This window comes from Amblyomma maculatum, chromosome 4 (assembly GCF_055883805.1).
Source record: "Amblyomma maculatum isolate TAMU_Amacu chromosome 4, ASM5588380v1, whole genome shotgun sequence".
NCBI classification, from domain to species: Eukaryota; Metazoa; Arthropoda; class Arachnida; order Ixodida; family Ixodidae; genus Amblyomma; species Amblyomma maculatum.
The window spans coordinates 45,095,468-45,107,987 of NC_139347.1; positions in this window are offsets into that span (position 1 = coordinate 45,095,468).

The window sequence follows — 12,520 nt, forward strand, 5'->3', positions numbered from 1 at the left end:
TTTTTTTTTTTTTTTTTTGCGCTGTGCGTGCCCTGGTTACCAGTAAATAAAAGCCCCACCGGGGCTTTTATTTTTTATTTTTTTTTTACCAGTAAAGTTGAAATGATGTCACGTGAATAAGCTATACCGACACCGAGCAGTAGCAGCCACCACAAAGGCGCACGCGCAATATATGACATCACAATTGCGCAATGGGCTTTCGTTGCGCAGTTTAGACCGTCAAAGTGTCCCCTGAATTTTTATTTTTTTATGAGTAACTCCGTCAGCACTCCTGCTGAGAATTCATGTTCAATTGTTTCGTTGTCGCCATGTGCCCGTAATGAATCTTAACGAATAACAACGTGCATTTAAGTCTTTATATTCGAACCGACTGTCCCGAAATATATGTGTTAATTCCCTTCGCTTTCTTTAGGTTATAAATCAGGACGATCATACAGTGTCTGAACACACACACACACACACACACACACACACACACACACACACACACACACACACACACACACACACACACACACACACACACACACACACACACACACACACACACACACACACACACACACACACACACACACACACACACACACACACACACACACACACACACACACACACACACATATATATATATATATATATATATATATATATATATATATATATATATATATATATATATACATATATGGAAACGATATCATCTCATCATCTCAGTATCATATGCCGTAGCCTCCTTTACATATGCATATCTGCATTGCTTTCGCTTCGCTAAGAACGCTCTATTGGGCTGCCTTGTTGAAACGCATTTGTTCGTCTGACCTTAATTATTTTGCAGCACCGTCATCAAGTGAAGGGCGTTGATGTGAGCCATTTCCATGGTGAAAAGAAATCAGGGTAATATCGAATCTTTATGGTCTGCAAGCTGGGAATCGCAAGAGCAGTTAACTAGAAATAAAAAAGCTAATGAATTTGCGCAGATAAAATTTGCGTACATTCATATTCACAATAAAAAAAAAAAGGGGGGGGGGGGGATGCGTGTGCACATCGACCCGCACACGAGCATGCCACCGGATGCCTGCAAGAGCAGAGTATAAGTATCTATGGGCAACTGAATATTTATATCTTCTACAAGCCGGCTATATGTATGTCACTTAAGGTGATGGTAGCTTAAGCGAAATTCCTCAGTCAAAATGGACGTGGCGTATTCTTTCGCGCGTGCGGCACACTGCTTTGGAATGTAAATACCTGTTCCGATCCCGCGCACTGTGCGCGTGATCCTGCGCTTAGTTTGCTGCTAAGCAAAAAAAAAAAAAATTAAGGGTCTCTTAGATGTCTCGAACGGCGAAAGCCTACCTTTCCTCTTCTATGCCTCTCATCGTTCGCCTTTTATCGTTTTTTATCCTATAGTTATCGTAAGTCGTCGTTAATTTGACACATTGGTCGTTTCGTTTGTTGTCATGATGAGTCATGCCTAGTCACTGCAATCATTATATCACTCAACGCTGAGCATTTTTACTCGTTTCCAGTCAGTTGTTGATTTCAAATTTTCGTTTGAGATATTTGTCGTTTCGTAGTCATTATAGCAGTAATTATGAGTCATGCCTAATCATTTTACTCATTTTCAAACAGTTGCAGTAATTTCAAGTTGTCATTTGACATATTGGTCGTTTCATAGTCATGATGAGGCATGTTTAGTCATTGCAGTCGTTACAATTCATCGCTAAGCATTTTTACTCATTTCCAATCAGTTGCGGTCTTACAAGTCGTAGTTTGACATTGGTCTTTAAGTCATTTTTAATCATATTAATCATCGTTATTAAAGTCATCAGCATTGCTCATTCACTCTATCCCAATGCCAGTTTATAACTTTTATTCGTTACCTATCACCATGAATCGTTTTCATTCTTGATCTCCCTCCTCACACGTCCGCTTTGCGAGTGACATATCAGCGTACAGGGGCGACGCACAGATCCCGCGCACAGATTTTAGCTCCATGATTATATTAGAAAGGATTTCACCTTAAAATGTGAAACCGCCACGTATTTCGCAAAAAAGCACGAATCTTTGATAGCACAAATTTTTCCCGGCCGATTCTGTGAATCCACAGTGACCACCGTTGCAGATCAATTTTTCCTTCGGAACAGGAAGAACGCATTTCCTGACTCATTCTTGTTGTCGCACCCAAAGGCACAGCATTCAGGCATGCTGCCGTTGTCTGTGTGTGCCCAAAATTTTCGTTCACTTCGACGAAGTACCGGAAAAAAGAGGAACTCCACCGCAAGATACGTATTCCACACGCGCGCTTGGAAAGGATAAGACGTCGCAAAGTCACGTGACCCGCATCAGCCAGTAGACGGACCGGCGGTGCATTGAAAAGGAATGCGGTACTATGAAATTTCCAGTGATTCCAGCCTGCCAGGACTCTTGCATTCATCCTTAGACCACGCAGGCATGTTTATTCATACGGCTTGGATATGTGGGCTGATAGCTCTTTTAGTATCCCAATATTTTTTGTGCTTTTTATTCTGTTTATTCCCTGTATAAACTGCACTGCCTGTGTGTGTTCGTGCCCTGCGGTCTATTTAACCACAGTCAGCGGGGATTCACCCATTTGCTAGAGGACGACAACATCACTACGGCGTCTTAGCTGTTTTGCTATGTGGGGACCAAAATTATCCTCGGCAGTTAGCGTGTTCGTGTCTATATCCGAGAAATCACTGGAGGAACCCTATGTCAAATCACAGGATGACCAACAGTACGACCTATTGAGATAACTTTATTCTACAGCAGAGAAGGATGGGGTCACCCATCCGCTTAGACGACGGCTCGAAGCCCTTGAGTGCGGGCAGCGTCTTCAGCCAATTGGATGACATCATGCACGAACCAGTCTCCCAGGAAGTCTCGATGTTGAAGGGCCGTTAGCTGGCATCTTCACAGGTATCCAGGAAGCATCGATCCCGGAGGTTGGGAAACACGCAAGGGTCAGGCTCGTGCCTAGGCGGGACGGGGACAGAAGAAACATCAGTAATTACCGCCCAGTCACCGTGACCAGAGTTCGTGATCCAACTATACCAACTAGTCTAAAACCAACTAGCCCTCATTGCTGCTTTACTTGCACTTATTTCCAGTTCAACGGGCTTAAACATTCCTTACCTTCCACCGCTTCCTCAGGTGTATTATCTTGTGAACTGTATTGCGCGCTTGTCCTGTGTACGTGGTTCCTGCTTTCTTGGGTTTCTGTGTATAGCGTAGCGCGAAAATTCTTGAAATGGTAAACCAACTAGTCCTCCCATTGCTGTTTTGCGTACACCGTGCGTGCGTTCCAGCGGATCGATGAAGAAAAATGGTTCTAACGCCCTCGACGTCAACGCTGACTGGTTGATATGTTAATCTAGTGCGCGGAAAGAAAAGTTAACTTCCCTGATGCTGAGAAAGCGTACGATATAACGTCCCCCATGCGTTCCTGCCCAACTGCCTAGCCATGTATCTCGATAAGATAAGAGATTACTGTCGACAATTGCACGGTTGTAGAGAATACGGTCACTATACAGTTCGGAGACGCTGTGTCTGCTCCCTTCTCCGTAACACAGCTAATGCCTCCGACCGGGCTGCCCCAGTCCGGAGTATGCTCATAAGGATCATGCTTGTTTCAAACCACAGTTCACCACCATTGAAATTGAAGAAAATAGTCGCCTGCTCGGTCTGGCTTTCGTAAACATTTCGGTCGTCATGGCGAAATGTGCAGTGAAAATATAGATTCAAATGGACGCATGTTGCAAAAGTAACTTCCTTGAGCTATCGTCCAGTCCCCCCCCCCAAAAAAAAAATAAAAAAAGAAAGTAACGGCCGGTTTGTGCCGTTAATAAAATGGGAGGTAGGTGAACTAGCTCTGCCTCGCCATGTTAAGCTACGTCATCCACTGCACTTACGAAACATGTTTGAACAGTCTCCCCTACCTTCTGAGTGCATGTTCCTTGTGCACTATACACTACGTCCGAACCTAGCAAACAACTAGCGCAATTAATAATCTTGGCTATGGGGTGCAGTGTGGGTGTTTCCCCTCCGCGCTTCAACGTCACAGAGAGCACCGGGAGGGGGGGGGGGGGAGGAGGGGATAGGGTGTTTAGATTTAGATGACGTCTTGAATGTTGAGTCCCTGCGGATGTGGATGAGCACTTTTGAAGGCCGCAGCGCTTACGGGGCAGAGTTACATCAAAGCAATTTGACTGACTGTTTAGGGGGGCAATGTTTACTGCAATTCCTCCGTGCCAACACCGACCTACACTATATCATACTGGCTAGACCTGCAGTTGTGACTGGGCTTCTGGCCGCGGTTCGCGCGGCTCCTGCCGCGACCGATGACTAGAGTCGAGCAGGTGCCGGCGAGCGCCGGATTCCCCTTTAAAAGCCAAGGTGCTGCGCTGCATAGCTTCGCACTGAGAAGCCTCGCCGGCGGACATATGTCTCAGCAAGCGCCAGACCAGACAATTCAGCGCCTGTGCCTCACCCTCCTCTCCACATCGCGCCGCAGCGTTTGATCAGCGCGCTACCTATTGGACCTCTTGTGCCGCCGCCAACTCCTGCCTCCGGAACGGACAGCTCAAATGCCAACGGTCTTCGTGGCTTATAAAGAAGGCTTGTCAGAAGAGACCGTCATAAACGTCGTCGGGTGCAGTGCTGCTCTCCTGGAGCGGACGTGGCGAAGCCTCCATGGCCGGCGCTGTGCGAAGACAGTCGCGAGTAGCCAGTAGCTTTCGGCTCCCGTGCCGATATTTTTGTGCACTGTACCTTGACTAAATAATGTATAGAACCATCTCTCGTTCACCTCATCTTGTGGACTCGGAGCCTTGTTACCCGGACACGGACCAAAGTCATGACACTGCCAAACCACCCGGTGGTGTTCCAAGGGCCATAACTCTGTCCACTCCCTCATCTTGGGAATATGAGCCAGCTGATCGAGCGCACCGAGTGAATAGCTGTGAACAACGGGGCTATATGGATTGTTTACAATTGTTCCCGAGACCGTTCTGACCAGCCACAACCCCAAGACCAGCGACAGCTGCTCTGGCGGGCCGGCAGTATCGTGGCGGCGCATGGAGCCCTTGACTGAGGGTTCCACTCAGGAAGTGCAAGGAAAATAAACAATAAAAGTTTTTCCGCCTCCTCCTCGTCCTCCATGGCTCCTTCAAGTGGCAATTAGATATTGGCATTGAACATATGTGACCGGCCGGAAAGAATCTTATGGGAATTAAGCGTGGTAATTTAGGCTGGTTGCTACCTGATTTCATGACATGACTCGAAAGAACAGAACCGTCAATGTCGAATACGCGGACACCAAGCGCTTGGCGGTCAGATGGTACATTGTGTTGACCCCGTGACGCCATTTATGGCTCCGATGACTACGCGGAACAAGATGGCGGCGCATCTTTGCCAGTGCAATGCAGAAGTGGTGGGTGGGTGCGGCTCTATTAACTTTTGGGGACACTCCCTCATCAGCTACCGACTACCCCCTAAGGAATTGAAAGAATGTCGTCCTTTAAAATGTCAGCGGATGGTACAAGGAATAGTGGAATCCCGTCTGAAGTCGCATCTTCTATGTTGTTCTTCTATATGTTTTCTTGTATACGTCTTTCGTGTGGCCACCCTTTCGGTCCACATCAAGCGTCTAACAAAGGCTGCTGAAATGGGTGACAGGGGCACAGCGTTGCATTTATTATTCGCGTTTGTGGCGACGGACGCATGGACAGGAAACAACACACTGTCTCTGCCTTCTGTCGGTGATCACAGCTTGCTGCGACCTTTGGCGGTGGCTTGGCCACGGCACGGGCGTAGCTTTGACACCGGCTATCCAGTAGTGCCATGCAGTGGGATCACTCAGGGGCACACGGGGAGGAGCCCTGCGTGACAAAACTACGGTGAAAACCGGCAAGCATATATTTTTTTTAGGTTAGTTGCGACGAACACATTATACATGCAGGATGATCCACTTCTGGCTATAACACGGCCACTGCTTTCAAAGCATCATTGCGTCCGACCCGGCCATTCCATAAAGCTAGGCGGCAGGCCATGCGAAGCATCACCTCCGCGTCCCACTGCGCATAAATCGCTTTGCTTCGATAAGCGCCTGCATCCGACGCAATGCTGCTTTGAAAGCAGTGACAGTGTTATAGCTAGAAGTGGATCGCCCTATACAAGGACTGCGCAGACACTGGTAGGCAAGAAAACGCAGCCCTGGCTATTCTCTGCTGAAAAAATCGCCCTTGGTTTTACGTTGGTCCGACGTCGACAGATGCCGGCCCTTGCCAACATTAGCCATAGCTTGGCAATATCTCGAATAAAGTCACCCCTTGTCCTATGGTGGTCCACCGTCAATAGACATCAAAGTCGACCCTGACGTGGGCTAAGTAACGATGTTGGGTGAGATTGGAATCGGTTACCTTAAACCGACCGTCGTTCGGTTAATATCATCATCATCATCATCATCATCATCAGCCTGATTATACCCACTGCAGGGCGAAGGCCTCTCCCATATTTCTCCACTTAACCCGGTTCTGTGCTAGCTGCATCCACTTGATCCCTGCGAACTTCTTAATCTCATCCGCCCACCTAACTTTCTGCCGCCCCCTGCTACGCTTTCCTTCCCTTGGAATCCAGTTTGTTACCCTCAGCGACCATCGGTTATCCTCTCTTCGCACTACATGTCCTGCTCATGTCCATTTCTTCTTCTTAATTTCTACTAGAATGTCGGTAACTTGAGTTATTTCTCTGACTCACTCTGCACGCTTTCTATCTCTTAATAATACCCTGTTACGACCAAGCATCCGCATTTGCGCGCTCTATTGTTCGCCTGTGGGCATGGAAAAGTTTTGTGAATATGTGGTGATGGTCCATTGGCTCTAAGTGAGCCTGTTTCCAGGAATCCTGTTTTGTAAGCATGTTTTGCTTTGTGGACAACCTGCAAATGCCAAATTGGCCCTGTCAAGAGAACGTCTGGAAAAACACAAAGAAACGTCCCCCTGCGGGAAATAGCAGGAAGTGCTTTCTTTTGTTCACCCTTCCAGTCGAGAAGTGCTATCCTCCAGTGATGAATGCCTCCTATCCAAAGGAGACGACAGAGTGACATGTCCGCTGACGTGCAGGACAAGAGAAGAGCATGACTCATACGGCCATTAAGTGATTTCCCGGGAATGCAGGAAAGATTTGCAATTGTCGAAAAGGGACCATGTTGGGAGCCCTATGCGGCGCCACGTGCACTCGGGTTTCTGAGAAGTAAAACCCCCAGAACCAGCCTGTGGTTTCTTTGCTGAAGAATAGAAATGTACCTCCTCTCCTCGCCGTTCCCAAGCTTTTCCCGCCAACAAGTGATCACGCCCAACGAATGAATGCCGGACCAGTCAGTGCTTCAGACCATCAGTGCAGTGATGTGTTCGATTGGATGCCGATACCTGAGGGGCGTGCCCTGGATTTGGTTGGTCAACATCTTCAGAGAGGGGCTGGACATAGGGGGGTTTTAAGGACGCTGCAGAGCACGAAATGTCGCTCTGGGCCCTGGGTAAACGGCTCATCCAGTCGCTTCTCGCTATGAACTCTTAACGCTTGTCATTTTGCTGATGTACCCTTCTTCTTCATGTAAATATTCTTGTAAATACGTTTTCTCAAAGTGCCAGTAAACCTGCTTGTACATATTTTACCAACTTCGAAGATTCAGTCCTTCTTCAACCCGGAGTCTCTGCACGCTACCAAGTGAAGGCCGGGTCGCCATAGCCCCAGCGTCACGACAACTGGTGACCAGCGGTGGGATCTGAATCTACAAGCCACAACATCTGGTGATTGGAGGTGGATCTGAAGCTACAAGCCACAACACCTTGTGATCGGAGGTGGCATCTCAAGCAACAAGCAGGAGCAACAATCGGCCAACAAGAGGGCAGCTCGGAACATCGATCGCATGTGTAGGTGAGTGCTTGGCTTTTCTTCTGATGTGGACCAGGTTCTAGAACAGGGTTAGATTTTAGAACTGGTAAAGAGAGTGTGGAAACGCCTTTAGGTTTGGTAGTTTGCACTGTTGTTTTGGAAGTAGCCGACACTCGGAGCGATCATGGACCTACAAAAGCTGCAGAAACCGGAACTGTTGCAATTGTGTGAGGAATTGGGAATTGATACAAGTGGTTTGGCACGAAAACCTTTGATTATAAAGGCAATCACAGATTTGGGAGCCGATGATGAGGAGCTCAGTGAAGCATGGAACCTCATCGGTCAAAAAAAGGAACAGCTCAGACAGCAGAAAGAGCGGGAAAAAGAGGAAAAGGAGCGGGAAAAAGAGCAGAAAGAGCGGGAAAAAGAGGAAAAGAGGCGTGAGCGTGAACTTGAGAGGGAAAAAGAGGAAAGGGAGCGCGAACGTGAGTGGGAAAAAGAGGAAAAGAAGCGTGAAAGAGAAGCAAAAAAGCTGGACCAAGAAATTGAGCTCCGGAAATTAGAACTAGAGTTGAGCAAGAGGTCGGGCAATTGTCCCCAGCTAGCGGTACCTCTTCTCAACAAGGAGGCAGATTTCAAGATGTCAAAGTACATGCAGCCATATGTGATATCAGGGGATATCGGTCTGTATCTGGCTAACTTTGAGCGAACCTGCGAAAAACTGTCCTTCCAGCGAGACACTTGGTCTCAGAGATTATTGACGGTTCTGCCCTGCGAGGCAGCGGAGGTTGTCGCGCGGCTAAGCAAGGAGGACGCGGACAACTACGAGAAGGTCAAAGCTTGCCTTCTGAGAAAGTATAGGCTTAGCGCCGAGGCGTTCAGACAACGTTTTCGGAAAGCTACTAAGTCCAGGGACGAGAGTTACCCTGAATTCCTGTACAATTTAAGAGTTAATTTGGGCGAGTGGCTAAAGAGCACAGATTCCTACAGTGATAGGGACGCTGTAGTCGAGCAAATTCTTTTGGAGCAGTTTTATAACTGCCTCCCAGAAAAAGAAAGAAATTGGTTACAGGACCGAGGCGAAATTAAGTCGGCAACTGAAGCTGCCGAACTTATTGAGGAGTATGCTTCGCGCCGACAATTCAGCAACCCAGCAGTGGATAGGCCCCGCAATCCCAAGTTCAGTGTGAAAAACCGTCAGGAAAGGCACTTTGCTAGAGTTGGAAACGAAGAAATGAAGGTTTCTTCAGGCAAATTCCCTAGAAAGGACGGCAGTGAGAAAAGTGGGGAAGTGACCAACGTGCAGAACACAAAGAATAAGCTTGAGGCTAGGAAGCCGCTCACATGCTTTAGGTGTAATGAGCAGGGTCACATTGCCGTCAACTGCCGGAAAGAAAAGATTGCTTTCTCGTATGTCAGGGACTGCGATGAAAATATGCAGCTTTTAGAACCCTACCTGCATGACCTAGTAGTCAACGGGAAGCCTTGCAAGGTACTGCGCGATTCGGCCGCAACGATGGATGTTGTCCATCCGGCGTATGTATCGCCTTCCGACTATACAGGACAGTGTGCATGGATCCGACAGGTAGTTGAGGAACAGAGTGTGTGCTTGCCGATCGCGAACGTGGTCATCGAGGGCCCTTTCGGCGAATTAACAACCGAGGCTGCCGTTTCAGGAAAGCTTCCTAAGTGCTATCCGTATTTGTTCTCCAACAAATCGGACATGCTGCTGCGAAAGAGGGGCATCCTTTTCGGAGACAGAGTTGTGCAAGCCTTAACACGTTCAAAGGCGCGAGAACTAGCTACACTGCTCATTCCAGAAAAATCCACAGCGGAGGAAACGGCAGTTAAAACAATGGTAAATGCGGAAGATAGCAGGTCAGAAAACTTTGAGAGCGAGGCATCTCAGATAAGTCAACTTGAAAGTGAGCTTGATGAGACGCGGAATGAGGACGTTCTTGAGAGTAACCTCTTGCCGCCAGTGTCTAGTAATCTCACGAGACTTTTAAGTGGAACCCGAGAGGACTTAGCTATAGAGCAAGCCAATGATCCCAATATACAGGAGATAAGGGAGCGCCACCGCGCCACTAAGACAGCAAACAATATTTCTTTCGAGATGAGAAAGGGAGTGCTGTATCGCTTATTCAAGGATAAGCGCGGAGTAGAGCGGGACCAATTAGTCGTTCCCCAAAAGTACCGCGGAGACTTACTGCGACTTTCCCATGGCAGCTCGTGGTCATGTCACCTTGGAATAAAGAAAACAAAGCAGAGGCTGTTGCAAGAATACTATTGGCCTGGATGTTTTAAGGACACGGAAAATTTTGTACGGTCATGCGACACGTGCCAGCGGGTTGGAAAGGCGCAAGATAAGTGGAAAGCTCCGATGGTGTTAGTACCAATCATTACCGAGCCGTTTCACCGGTTAGTAATAGATATAGTTGGGCCACTTCCTGTGACCGAGTCAGGGTACCGTTATATCCTCACTATGTTATGCCCAGCCACAAAGTTTCCAGAGGCTGTTCCGCTGCGCGAGGTGACGTCCGAGAGTGTAGTGGATTCGCTGCTGTCAGTGTTTGCACGAGTTGGATTCCCTTCCGAGGTACAAAGTGATCAGGGTAGCGTTTTCACGAGTGTCCTCACCACCTCATTTCTCGAGCGATGCGGCATTAAGGTAGTGCATAGCTCGATCCATCATCCGCAGAGCAACAGCGTAGAAAGATGGCACTCTGTTCTCAAACGAGTCCTGAGGGGACTGTGCTATGAAAACAAGCGCGAATGGGATACCTGCCTGCCTGCAGCGCTTTTCGCTTTGCGGTCAGTGCCGCACGAATCCACTGGATTTAGCCCAGCCGAGTTGGTGTACGGAAGGTCACTGCGCTCACCTTTGCGAATGGTGCGCGAAGCCTGGGAGGGGCGCGGAGAAGACCCAACAGTAGTAGAATTCATTCTGAACCTCTTGAATCGCTTACATAACACTAAGGAACTCGTTGAGGCCAGCATGAAGTCAGCCCAGGCTCGTTCCAAGGTGTACTATGATAAGTCAGCCCGTCAAAGGACGTTTTGTATCGGGGACCAGGTGATGTTGCTGAGAAGTTCAAGGCAGAATAAGCTCGAAGTACAGTGGGAAGGACCGGCTGAAGTCGTTGCAAAGCTTTCTAACACTAACTACGCAGTGAAAATTCCCGGTAGGCGTAAAGAAGTGCGCATTTATCATTGCAATCTTATGAAGCCTTATGTGCAGAGGGAAGCCGTGGTAAATCTAACGTTAAACCTTCCCGAGGAGATGGGGGACAACTTGATTTGCCTCAGCGGAAAAGGAAGCAACGCTCAGGAGCTTCTCAAAAAGACGGAGCAGAGAGGAGAACTAAAGAAATCCCAGCTGTCCGATCTGGGCGAGATAATAACAGAGTTTGAGGCCTGCTTCGTGGACAGGCCAGGCAGAACTGATTTGACTGAGCACGATATTGAGCTGACTTCAGACGTGCCAGTGCGATCAAGGTGCTACCGATTTTCTCCAAGGCAAAGAGAAATTCTGGATAGGGAAGTAACTCGCATGCTGGAATTGGGAGTAATAAAACCCTCGGAAAGCGATTATGCTTCGCCTATGATCTTAGTAGAAGCTCCAGGTAAAGACCCTAGGCCTGTGGTAGACTACCGAAAGCTAAATTCTCTCACCAGGGATCAAGTGTATCCTATTCCGAATATTGAGGAGAGAGTAGAACAGGTCAGTAGAGCGGCATATGTGACTACGCTGGACCTTACTCGAGGATACTGGCAAGTACCGCTCACTGAACGCGCCAGTAGATACGCGGCTTTCGTCACTCCGACGGGCAGCTACCAGCCAACAATGATGAGTTTCGGGCTCAAAAATGCTCCATTTTGTTTTTCCCGACTCATGGATAGGGTTTTAAAGGGGTGTGAAACATTCGCGGTGCCTTATTTAGACGACATTGCGGTTTTTTCCGACTCATGGGCGGACCATATGGTACATCTAAGAGCTGTACTGAGCCTTTTGCGTCAAGCTGGACTAACCGTAAAGGCCGAGAAATGTTGCCTGGCAAGGGCGACCGTGGACTACTTGGGTCACAATGTAGGTCAAGGTTTCAGGAAACCCAGCGAGATTAAGATTTCTGCGGTAGCAGACTACCCGCGGCCGAGCACGAAGACGGAAATTCGAGCATTCCTGGGTCTGACTGGGTACTACAATCAATACATCCCTAACTATTCAGCTTTGGCTAGCCCTCTGACCGACGCTCTCCGCAAGACAGAACCGACAAATGTAGTCTGGGACGAACAAAAGGAAGCCTCCTTCGTAAACCTGAAGGCTGTGCTGATTAGCCGTCCGGTATTGCGAGCTCCAGACTATGGCCGAGAATTCACGGTCCAGTGTGATGCCAGTGATCGAGGGTTAGGTGCTGTTCTCTGCCAGAGAGATGACGACGGTAATGAGCACCCCGTGCTCTACTTGAGCAGAAAACTGAGTTCTAGAGAGAGGGCTTATTGCGCGTCAGAGAAGGAATGCGCTTGCATTGTATGGGCCATTCAAAAATTGCAGTGCTATCTTGGAGGGGCCAAATTCACCGTAGAGACGGACCATTGTCCCCTG